Source organism: Artibeus jamaicensis, unplaced genomic scaffold (assembly GCF_021234435.1).
Source record: "Artibeus jamaicensis isolate MK-2021 breed Jamaican fruit bat unplaced genomic scaffold, CSHL_Jam_final scaffold_833, whole genome shotgun sequence".
NCBI classification, from domain to species: domain Eukaryota; kingdom Metazoa; phylum Chordata; class Mammalia; order Chiroptera; family Phyllostomidae; genus Artibeus; species Artibeus jamaicensis.
The window spans coordinates 8160371-8171429 of NW_026522056.1; the positions used below are offsets into that span (position 1 = coordinate 8160371).

General features: G+C 44.3%; 1 non-coding gene across 1 annotated transcript; it reads left to right on the forward strand.

Annotated features, from left to right (window-relative positions):
* The first annotated feature begins 7112 nt into the window (after positions 1-7112).
* On the forward strand, positions 7113-7261 carry LOC119065064 (small nucleolar RNA SNORA57). The gene has a single exon (XR_005085536.2). It is a non-coding gene; the product is annotated as a small nucleolar RNA SNORA57 (small nucleolar RNA).
* The last annotated feature ends 3798 nt before the right edge of the window (positions 7262-11059 follow it).

Genomic DNA, 11059 nt, shown 5'->3' on the forward strand with positions numbered 1-11059 from the left:
AGAGAGAATCTTTTCAAAATACATTTGGCTATCCTCTTGCCAGCGGCCCTCAGAATCTCAGGAGAAGAGACAGAACCCATTGTTATTTTTTAAAAGTCCAGGCATTTCTGATACTAATCCTACCCTTCCCTCGTCCTTGGTAAGAATTGCCCACTCGTTGACTTCTTCCAGGAAGCCCTCCTTCACCCCCTTCCCCAGTCTGCACTGTAACGTCCTGGGTGTCCAGGCTCAGCGCCACACTTGGTATCACTGACTTTCTTCTGCCTGGTGTCCTTTTGCAGAGGGGAAGGAGAAGACCAAGGTCAGAGTGCTGGCCTCCACTGGTTCACACACAGCATTAAACTATCCGTGGAGCGTGGATGGAAGGGGGATTTCTGGGACTCTGTCACTTTGAAAGTGTCTGAGGTCTCACACCTCTGGGTGGGGCAAAAAGCAGGGGTTGGTCAACAGAAGGGCCTCACCACCCTTCCGATAGGTCTTTTCTCCCAACTCTCAGCACCCTCCCACACCAGCACCCAAGCCCTCCTATTGCCTCCCTTGTCCCACAGGAATACATACTGACGAACATTACAGTCTTAGCCTGTCCAGAAAGCTGATGTCGGAAAGGAAGGAGAAGTTTGGAGGGCCAGATACATCACTGTGAAACAAACCCCGAAGCTTGACATGCCTGTCACAGAGCCACTAAGACTCCCTTGGCCTGTTAGTTCCTTCTGCCTGGCCCACCACCTCGGGTGCTAAGCTGCTCTTTGCCCAGGGCTGGCCTGTAAGGGGACCAGAGATGGGCATCTCGCCCACAGGCCAGCTGCTAACGCTCGAGGTGGTGACAGGAAGTGCAAAATTTATCCCATCTGATTACCTTCCTCCACGTGTGACTTAGAGAAAAAGAGAAGATTAGGAAGCTAGTCGGAAATGAGACGCACTGCGAGAAGCGAGTGTCCCCTGACAGGGAGACCATGTGCGCCAAGGGACCTCTGTAGGGAGCCAGATCCCAGAGTCCGCTTGGCAACTGGAAACTCTCTGGTTCTCATTCTGAGGCAGCACAAGGCCCTTGTTCTCCAGGTGGTCCAGAGAGTGTCCGTTCCTTGCAAACAGCAGAGCCGAGCAAAGCCAAACCTCAGCTTCACTGACTGCTTCCCAGAAAGGACCTCCAGATATGAAATGGGGTGCAGACATGCGGGCAAGACCACCCACATCCCATCCCTTCAGAGCAGCCGTGTCCTGCCACAGCCCCCACAGGAAGTCAGAATCTGTCCCCATGGGCTTCAGAGTGACTGGACAAATGGGCTTCAGCAAAGCGTTATCCCTACTCAGTGAAAAACAGGCAGCCCCACAGCAAGGAACCTGGGGAAGGCACGGCTGGGGAACCAGCTCCCTGAGAGCATCTCTCTGTCTTCACGTGGTCTCCTCTTAGAAGGATATCAGTCGCATTCGATGAGGGGTCTGTGCTGCTCCAGTGTGACCTAGAAGGGGGAGCTGGCTCTGCCTGCCACCCTGACATCTGCTCTCTCACCTCAGAGAACCAGAAAAAGTCTGCCTCACATCACAGCCCATTCGGGCTCCTTTGGTGAAGCACAGGGTCTGGTCTAAATGAGGAAACAAGCTGTTGAATGGGCTCTTCTGGTTACCCAAGATGATGGCCAGGACCCAAGGTGAGGGCAAGAAAGGCAAACTACAGTTAGAACCTCACATTCCATGTTCAGAGTTACACCCAGGTCACACAGGACAGGCTGAGAGCTGCCAGAACCAGCCTGCCTACCACCAACACAGCCCATGGAAGAAGGGTCCAAGGACAGGAAGCAGGGTCACTGGCCTTAAGAACACTGCGGGGACCTTAAGCGTGCCGGCTGTGCCCAAAGAGAGTGAGGGCGTCTCCAACAGAACCACTAGTAAAGGAAGAGATGACTGAAGGTGGAGAGACAGCATCTCATGCCCCTGCTAGAAAGTGATGGAGCTTCAGAATGCTTTGGAGAGCAGGGTGATGAGAAGTCCTTCAGGGTACATTCTGGGAGTCTAGCAGCATGGTGCAAGGGCATTTTGGTCCCCTTATATCACCTATGGAGACCGAAACGGGGGTACTTGGCATGCATCCCTTTAAACCAGGAAACACTGGTGAGCAGACCCCGTGTGAGTTTGCTAGGGCTGCCGTAACAAAGAACCACACACAGGGCAGCTTAAAGGGACCGACATTTACGGTCTCACAGTTCTGGGGATGAGAAGTCTGAAATCAAGGTGTCGGCAGGGCCACGCCGCCTCTGAAACCTGTAGGGGAGAGTCCTTCCTCACCCCTCTCTAGCTTCCGGTGGTTTGCCAGCAGCCCATGGTGTCCCTTGGCTTATAGCTGCAGCATTCTGGTCTCTGTCTCTGTCATCGTATGGTGTTCTCCCTACATGTCTGCCTACACATGTCACCTTTTTATAAGGACATCAGTGATACCAGATCAGGGGTTCATTCTCGTATGAGCTCATCTTCACAAACTGTATCTGCAGTGATGAGATTAGAATTCAAAGTATCTTTTGGGGGAACACAATTCAACTCATGAGAGATACTGCTTTGAACTATTTCTAGACTGGGGGTTTCTGGAGGTGGGAGGCTCACTGGGCCGGCCGATGTGAGCAGGACTCGAAGACACCGTCACACAGACTGCCTAAAAGGAAGGTGGCGGGGTCCATGTACTCCGGCTCTCCATGGCTTTGCAGGGTATAAAGAGAATCCGGGGATTCCTGTGGTCGTGCCTGAGGGAGCATGTGGTTAGCCGAGGACAGGAACCAGGGGCTCCAGGGAAGCCACAGAGCTGCAGAACAGGACATCCAAACCAGAAGTGGGGTGTGCTCCACCGATGAGCCCGCGGGGAGGCTCTGCCGCCCCCTGAGGGATGTTCCCCACCTCAGAGGAAGACAGGGCTAAGCTTACCGTCGCCCCAGGAAAGCCAGGCCCAGGACAAATCCCCCCATTGAGTCAGGGCTGGTGGGGTAAGGAAATCTCTGCCTCCTCTACCCCTCCTTCCTGCCCCCGCCCAACCCCTTCTAGGAGAAAAGGAAGAAGGGTCCCAGACACAGACTGCACCCTCCCGCCCCTGCTCTCTAAACAGCTGGGAGCCAGCGTTCTTGCCAGGCCAGGAAGAGGAAGAAGACAAACATTGCATTATGCTTAAAATTAAAGTTCTGAAAAGTAAGCAGGGGTTGAGTCGTAAATGCTGGAATGAGACTATGCAAATGACTCACAGTGACCGGAAAGTCAGCACCCAGTCAAGGGGTCATCAAAGAAGGCACTAACCACCGGGACAGAGGGGCTACACTGTATAAATAAAATCATCATCGGGTGGGTGTGGGGGGGGATATGCCATTTTAAAATCACTCTCCAACATATTGAGATTTCTCCATCTATCAGCCACAGAGTTTTCCCGAACTCAATCTGTAAACACGGCGCGTGCAGGCTGCTGCCCCCACCAGAGAAGCTGTGCCCTTCGTCGTGCACTTGGAGCCTGAGCTGAGACAGCTGTCCGCCTGCAGCAGAGATGTGCCCGGGTGAGGCAGGTCCCAGCCCTCGTCACTCCAAAGTCAGACACCAAACGACACCGGCAGCAGCACAAAGAGGTTTTTGTCAGCATCCATCCTTAAGGGATCTCAATTCTCCTCCCCTCAGATTGCAAGTGTCAGAAATCAAGGAACTTTCTCCGAGGAGGCAACGCTAAGTAAGGGCTGTCAGGGTAAGGTGCCAGCTCCAGCCTGTATTTCACAGAACCAAGATTTGTGAGTGATACAGACGAGACTGGAAAATGCTCTGGGCAAACAACTCCTTCTTGAGCTTGTAACTCCTTAAGAACAAGGTATCAGCAAAGCATTCTGGTAGGTTCTGTGCAATGGAAATGTGTCAGAAGAATGAACAGGAAGACTTTGTACGCTGCTAGGACTCAACAACAGCAAAGATAAAAACAGCAAACTCACAGTTGTTAAGAACCATACCTAAAGCAAAAGCAAACTAAGAGGACAGCTAGATCAGGAGCAGAACCATAGAAATGAAGATCACATGGAGGGTTAGCAACAGGGGAGTGGGAGGAGGAGAAGGGGGGAGAAGGTACAGAAAATAAGTAGCATAGGTGGCAGGTAGAAAATAGATAGGGGGGAGGGCAAGAATAGTATGGGAAATATAGAATCTAAAGAACTTGAGACACATGGTCATAAACTAAAGGGGGAAATAGTGGGGAGGGGGTGTGCAGGGTGGAGGAGAATGAAGGGGGGAATAGAACAACTGTAATGGCATAATTAATAAAATATATTTAAAAATATTTAAAAATTGCAGGAGTATGTGGTCAAATGATTCAAGTAGAATGAATTCATCACCTTTTTATTAGGAGTCCAGTGGTGTAAGACATAGTGTTATGAACACTTGGGAATACAATGAGGTTGGCAGGGTCCCTGCTCTTAAGCTGGAAATCCAGGAGGAAGGACCTAGAAAAAGTCCCCAAGTAACTCTAAAACAAGATGATATAATATATGCCATAAAAGATCAAAATTAATGGCATAGGATTTTCATAGGAAATCTGGTTGAAAGAATCAGGAGGAGGTAGTATTTGGAGAATGGATAACAAACTTTTTTAGCCTCCCTGAGAATATGGGAAGGGAGGGAGAGAAACATCGATGTGAGAGAGAAACATTGATCAGTTGGTTGCCTCCTACACATGCCCTGACCGGGGACCGAACCCACAACCTAGGCATATATCCTGACCAGTCATTGAACCTGCGACCTTTCAGTTTATGCAACAACATTCCAACCAATGGAGGCACACCTGTCAGGACCTTAAAAATTTATTTTTTAATTGATGGTATATGTACATAATTTTATTTAATTCCAAAAGGATCATACTTAATGGTGGGAAATTTAAAACTTTCTAAAATCACACAAAAGGCAAGATGTCCCCTCTCTCCACTCCCTTTCAACATGACACTGGCATTTCTAGCTCATGCAAAAAGACAATAAAAGGAAATAAAGGGCATGTAGACGTGAAGGAAGAAATAAAACTGCCTTTGTTCACAAATGACATGATTGTTTATGTAGAAAATCAGAAAAAATCAATGAAAAAGCTCCTGGAACTTTAAGTCAGTAGAGCAGGTTTGCAGGATACAAGGTTAATGTTCAACAGTCACTTGTTTTCCTATAAACCAGCAATGAACAAGTGGAATTTGAAATAAAAAACAGAATACCATTTACATAGTCAACTCGAAAATGAAACACTTAGGTGTCAGTCTAACAAAACATGGACGAGGTCTATATGGGGAAAACAACAAAACTCTAAAAAACAAAAATCAAAGAAGAGCTAAATAAATGAAGAGATACATATTCCATGTTTGTAGGTAGGAAGACTGAATACCGTCAAGATTTCAGTTGTTCCCAACTTGACCTACAGGTTCAATACCATCCCAATCAAAATCCCACAAGCCTCATTTTATGGATATTGACAAGGGATTCTAGAGTTGATATGGAGAGGCAGAAGACCCAGAATAGCCAACACAATTTTGGAGAAGAACAAAGTTGGAAGACTTATGCTATTCGACTTCAAGACTGACTCTAAAGCCACAGGAATTGAGATGGTATGGCACTGGTGAATGAATAGATAAACAGATCAATAAAAGAGAAGCTCAAAATAGGCCCACGTAAATATAGTGAACTGATCTTCGACAAAGGAGCAAAGGCAATACAATCGTCTTTTCAACAAATGGTGCTGGAGTAATTGGACATCCATATGCAAAAAAAAAAAAAAGGGACTTCAGACACAGGCCTCACACCATTCACAAAATTAACTCAAAATGGATTGCAGGTCTAAACATAAAACACAAAACTATAAAACAATATAGGAGAAGATCTAGATGATCTCAACTGTGGAGATCACTTTTTGACATAACACCCAAGACACAATCCATGAAAGAAATAACTAATACATTTGGCTCATTAAAATTAAAATGTTCTGTTTTGTAAAAGGAATATCAAGGGGATGAGAAGACAAACCACAGACTTGGAGAATATATTTTCAAAAGACACATTTGTAAAGGACTGTTACCAAAAATATGTGAAAAACTCTTTAAAACTCAACAATAAGAAAAAAACAAACCCCATTAACAAGTGGGTCAAAGACCTTTACAGACATTTCACCAAAGCAGATACAGAGATGGCAAACAAGTATTGGAAGAGATGCTCCACATCATCTGTCATCAGGGAAATGCACATGAAAACAATGAGACCCCAGTACACACCTATGAGAATGGCCAAAGTCCAGAACACTGACAACACCAAATGCTGACAAAGATGTAAAGCACTGGGAACTGTCTCATTCATTCTTAGTGGGAATGCAAAAGAGCACAGACACCTTAGAAAAAAGTTTGGCAGTTTCTTATAAAACATACTTTTACCATACAATCCAGTAATAGCACAACTCAGTATTTACCCAAAGGAGCTGAAAACTTATGTGTACAAACACACACACAGACAAAACTGCACACAGATGTTTAAAGCATATTTATTTATAATTACCCAAACTTGGAAGCAATCAAGATGTCCTTCAGTAGGTGGATAAATAAACAAACTGTGGTACATCCAGACAATGGAGTCATGTTGGTCACTGAAAAGAAATGAACTATCAAGCCGTGAAAAGACAAGGAGGAAGGTTAAATGCATATTGTTAAATAAAAGAAGCTAATCTGTAAAGGCTACATACTGTACGATTCCAACTACATGGAATGGTCCAGCATCCTGGGAAAGGCAAACCATGGAGACAGTAAAAATCAGTGCTTGCCAGGGGTTGGGAGTGGAGGGATAAATGGGCAGAGCAGAGGGTTTAGGGAGGTTAAAATGCCGTTTGATACTATGAAGATAGATACATATCATTATACATTTGTCCAGTCACACGCAATGGACAACACCAAAACTGAACTTTGGGATAAAGTATGGACTTCTCATGAGTATGATGCATCGCTGTAGGTTTATCCATTGTAGCAAACATTCTACTCTGTTGGGGGATGTCCGTGCCTGAAGGCAGGGTATGTATGGAAAATCTCTGTACCTTTCCTTCAATTTTGCTGTGAACCTAAAACTGCTCTTTAAAAAATAAAGTCTTCTACCCTCCTCTTCTTGGCGGGGGTGGGGCATGGGGTCCTGGTCCCTGGAAAGTATGGAGGCAGAGGGAAAGGGCTCCAGCCCCCTTAGCGTCATGTCTTTGGCGCTGACGGTTTCCAGTCCACCAGTTCTATCCTCAAATGCCGGGACACTAGTAAAAAAAATTTTTTTAATAAAATCTTCTTTTAAATTCTGAAAGAACAAAGATGAAAGCGAAAAAGACAAAACTACAGTGACATTGCCCTGGCTGGTATGGCTCAGTGGACTGAGTGCCAGCCTGAGAACCAGAGGGTTACAGGTTCCATTCCCAGTCAGGGCACCTTCCTGGCTTGCAGGCCAGGCCCCCAGTGGGGGGTGCATGAGAGGCAACCACACATTGATGCTTCTCTCTCTCTCTTTCTCTTTCCCTTCCCCTCTCTCTAAAACTAAATAAATTAAATCTTTAAAAAAAAACTACAGTTGCACAGAATAGATCAGTGGTTGCCAGGGCTTAGGAGTGGGAGAAGGAATGAAATATAAAGAAATAGCCCAAGGGAGGTTGGGGGGGATGATAAAACTACTCCAAATCTTAATTATGGTAGTAGTTACACAAACTTTGCATGTGTCAAAATGTATAATTCCATACATCAAAGGAAAAATAAGTAAAGGTTATCATATGATAATTTGAAACATCAAAGAGAAAATTAATACAAAGTAATACATAGTGAAATGTAACTTCTTCCAATTCATGATCCAGCCTCTGACCTCTCCCTCTCCCAAGGTCACCACTTCTGTATCCGTTCACAGATTTATGCATATTACAAAAAAAGTTTGTGTCCATTTAAAAATATTTACAAAAAGTAGAACACTACAAAGACAGTGCTGCCGCTTTCATTTTTCATTGAACAATAGCTCTTGAAGAACTTTTCATCTCTGTGTATTCATATCTGTCTCATCCTTTTAAATGACTGTATACAATTACACTGCATTGCTATTTTCTCGTTTGCTTTGGTTTATTTTTTGTTTGTTTTAACTAGACTCTATTTGATGGATGTTTGCGTTTGTTCCAGACCCCAAAATGGCCACAATCCTTTGCTCCTCCCTGTATTTATGCCGCTTGGCAACACAATTTGAGCTCCTCAGATTGGCTGGCCTGGTGGCTTGCTTTAGCGAATTTAATGCAGCAGAAATGACACCAAGCTGGTTCCAAGACCAGGACACGAGAGGCTATGGACATTTGAATTTGGTTTTGGGGACCCTGATATCAACATGTGAACAAGCCCAGGCTAGTTTGTTGGGTACGAAAGATACACGCCCAGTCATCCCGTTGCCCCGGCAACAGCCAACCGTCCCCCAGCAGGAGAGGTTCCTCGCTTACCTGCAGGTGACCATCGTTGTTCAAGGGAGCCCAGGGGGCACAAAAGAGTCATTCAGCTGATCTGCACACTGAAGAGCAACAATAAATGGTTATTAAAGTGCCCTGGCCAGGTGGCTCAGCTGGTCGGAGCATCATCCCATACACCAAAGGGTTATAGGTTCAATTCCCTGTCAGGACACATACCTAGGGTGTGGTTCGATCCCTAGTCTGGGCATGTTTAGGAGCCAAACAATTGACATTTCTCTCATTAATGTCTCTCTCTCTCTCTCTCTCTCTATATATATATATATATATATATATATATATATATATAATCTTCAATAAACATATCCTTGAGAAAAAAATTTAAAAATAAAAATGTGAGCCCTGGCTGGTGTAGCTCAGTGGATTGGGCGCAGGCCTGCGAACCACACAATTGTGGTTCAATTCCCAGTCAGAGCACATGCCTGGGTTGCAGGCTAGTTCCCAGCAGGGGACTCACGAGAGGCAACCATACCTTGATATTTCCCTCTCTCCTTTCCTTCCCCTCTAAAGATAAATAAATAAAATCTTAAAAAATAAAATAAAATAAAAATGCATGGTTATTAATGCCATTAAGTTTGTTACACAGAACCAGGGAATTGATACATTTGTTGTTTCCTACGTTCTGTCATTATAAACAATGCTGCAATGAACATGTCTTTGATATATGCAGCATATATATCTTTACATGTGTAGGTTAGTATCTCTATACAATAAGTTCTAAGAAGAAATATTGCTGGATCAAAGGGGATGTACTATTTTTTAATATATATTTTATTAATTATGCTATTATGGTTGTCCCAGTCTTTCCCCCTTTGCCTCCCTCCACCTTGTACCACCCATTCCCTCAACAAACCCCCCACCTTAGTTCATGTCCATGGGTCACGCATATAAATTCTTTGGCTTCCCCATTTTCTATACTGTTTTCAACATCCCTATGTCTATTCTGAGCCTACCAATTTGTACTTCTTAATCCATGAACATTTCCTCTCATTCTCACTCTTCCGCCCTCAACAGATAACCCTCCAAATCACCTCCATATCTATGATTCTGCTCTTGTTCTGGTGGTTTGCTTAGTTGGTTTTTTAGATTCAATTGTTGATAGTTGTGAATTTATTGTAATTATAATGTGCATCATTTTGATCTTCTTTTTTTTTAATAAGCCCATTTAACATTTCATAATAATGGCTTGGTGATGATGAACTCGTTTAACTTTACCTTGTCTAGAAAGAACTTTATCTGCCCTTCGATTCTAAATAATAGCTTAGCTGGATAGAGCAATCTAGGTTGTAAATCCTTGCTTTTCATCACTATGAATACTTCTCACCAGTCCCTTCTTATTTGCAAAGTTACTTTTGAGAAATCAGCTGACAGTCTTATGGGAACTCCTTTGTAGGTAGCTCTCTGCTTTTCTCTTGCTGCTTTTAAAAGTTTCTCTTTATCTTTAACCTTTAGCACTTCAATTATGGTGTATTTTGGCGTGGTCCTCTTTGTATCCATCTTGTTTGAGATTCTCTGTTCTTCCTGGATTTGTATGTGTACGTCCTTCGCTAAATTAGGGAACTTTTCTTTCATTATTTTTGAAAAAAGTTTTCAATTTCTTGCTCTTTCTCTTCTCCTGTCATCCCTATGATTCAGATATTAGTATATTTGAAGTTGTCCCAGAGGCTCCTTAGCTTAACCTCATTTTTTTGAATTATTTTTTCTTCTTGCTGATCTAATTGGATGTTTTTTTCCTTCCTTATGTTCCAAATAATTGACTTGATTCTTGGCATCATCCACTCCACTGCTGATTCCCTGTAAATTTTTCTCTTTGTCACTTAGTATAGCCTAGATTTCTGCCTAGGTCTTTTTTATGTTGTTGAAGTACCCAATGAGTTCCTTGAACATCCTGATAAGCTGTGTTTTGAACTCTGCATCTGATAGACTGCTTATCTCCATTTTGTTTAGTTCTTTTTCTGGAGTTTTGTTATGTTCTTTCATTTGGGCCATGTTTCTTTGTCTCCTCATTTTGGCAGCCTCCCTGTGTTTGTTTCTGTGTATATAGCAGAGCTGATTTAATTCCCTGTCTTTGTAGTGTGGCCTAATCTAGAGAACACACCAGTAAATTGGATGGGGCAGAGCCTTAGGTAATCAATCGCCAGGGTGGGGCAGTCCGTGTGAACCAGGCTGATGGAGTCTCTGATACAGTGTCTCCATTCTGCGACCCCATGTTGGGGAAAGCTCAGAAAAGGGACTACGGTCACTGCCTGGCCTCTGGGTTTGTTTTTTTTTCCAAGAGGGAACGGTCCCCTGGTACTTGCCTGGATGCCAGACACTTCAGTTTTTCTCCATGTGCCACTGGTGACCTTCCAGCTGCTACCCTAGTGTTGGAGCCCAGAAGGAATGAATTATCATGAGTCCTAAGTCCATTTTAGGCCTTTAAGAGGAGACACCTGATAATCCTAAAGTTTCTTCCTCTTCCCTAACTCCTGCTGGTTTTTATACACAGAAGTTATGCAGACTTATCTTCCTGGCACTGGAACCCTGGACTTGGAAGTCTGGTCTGGGGTTGGGGTCCTTCTCTCCTGAGGT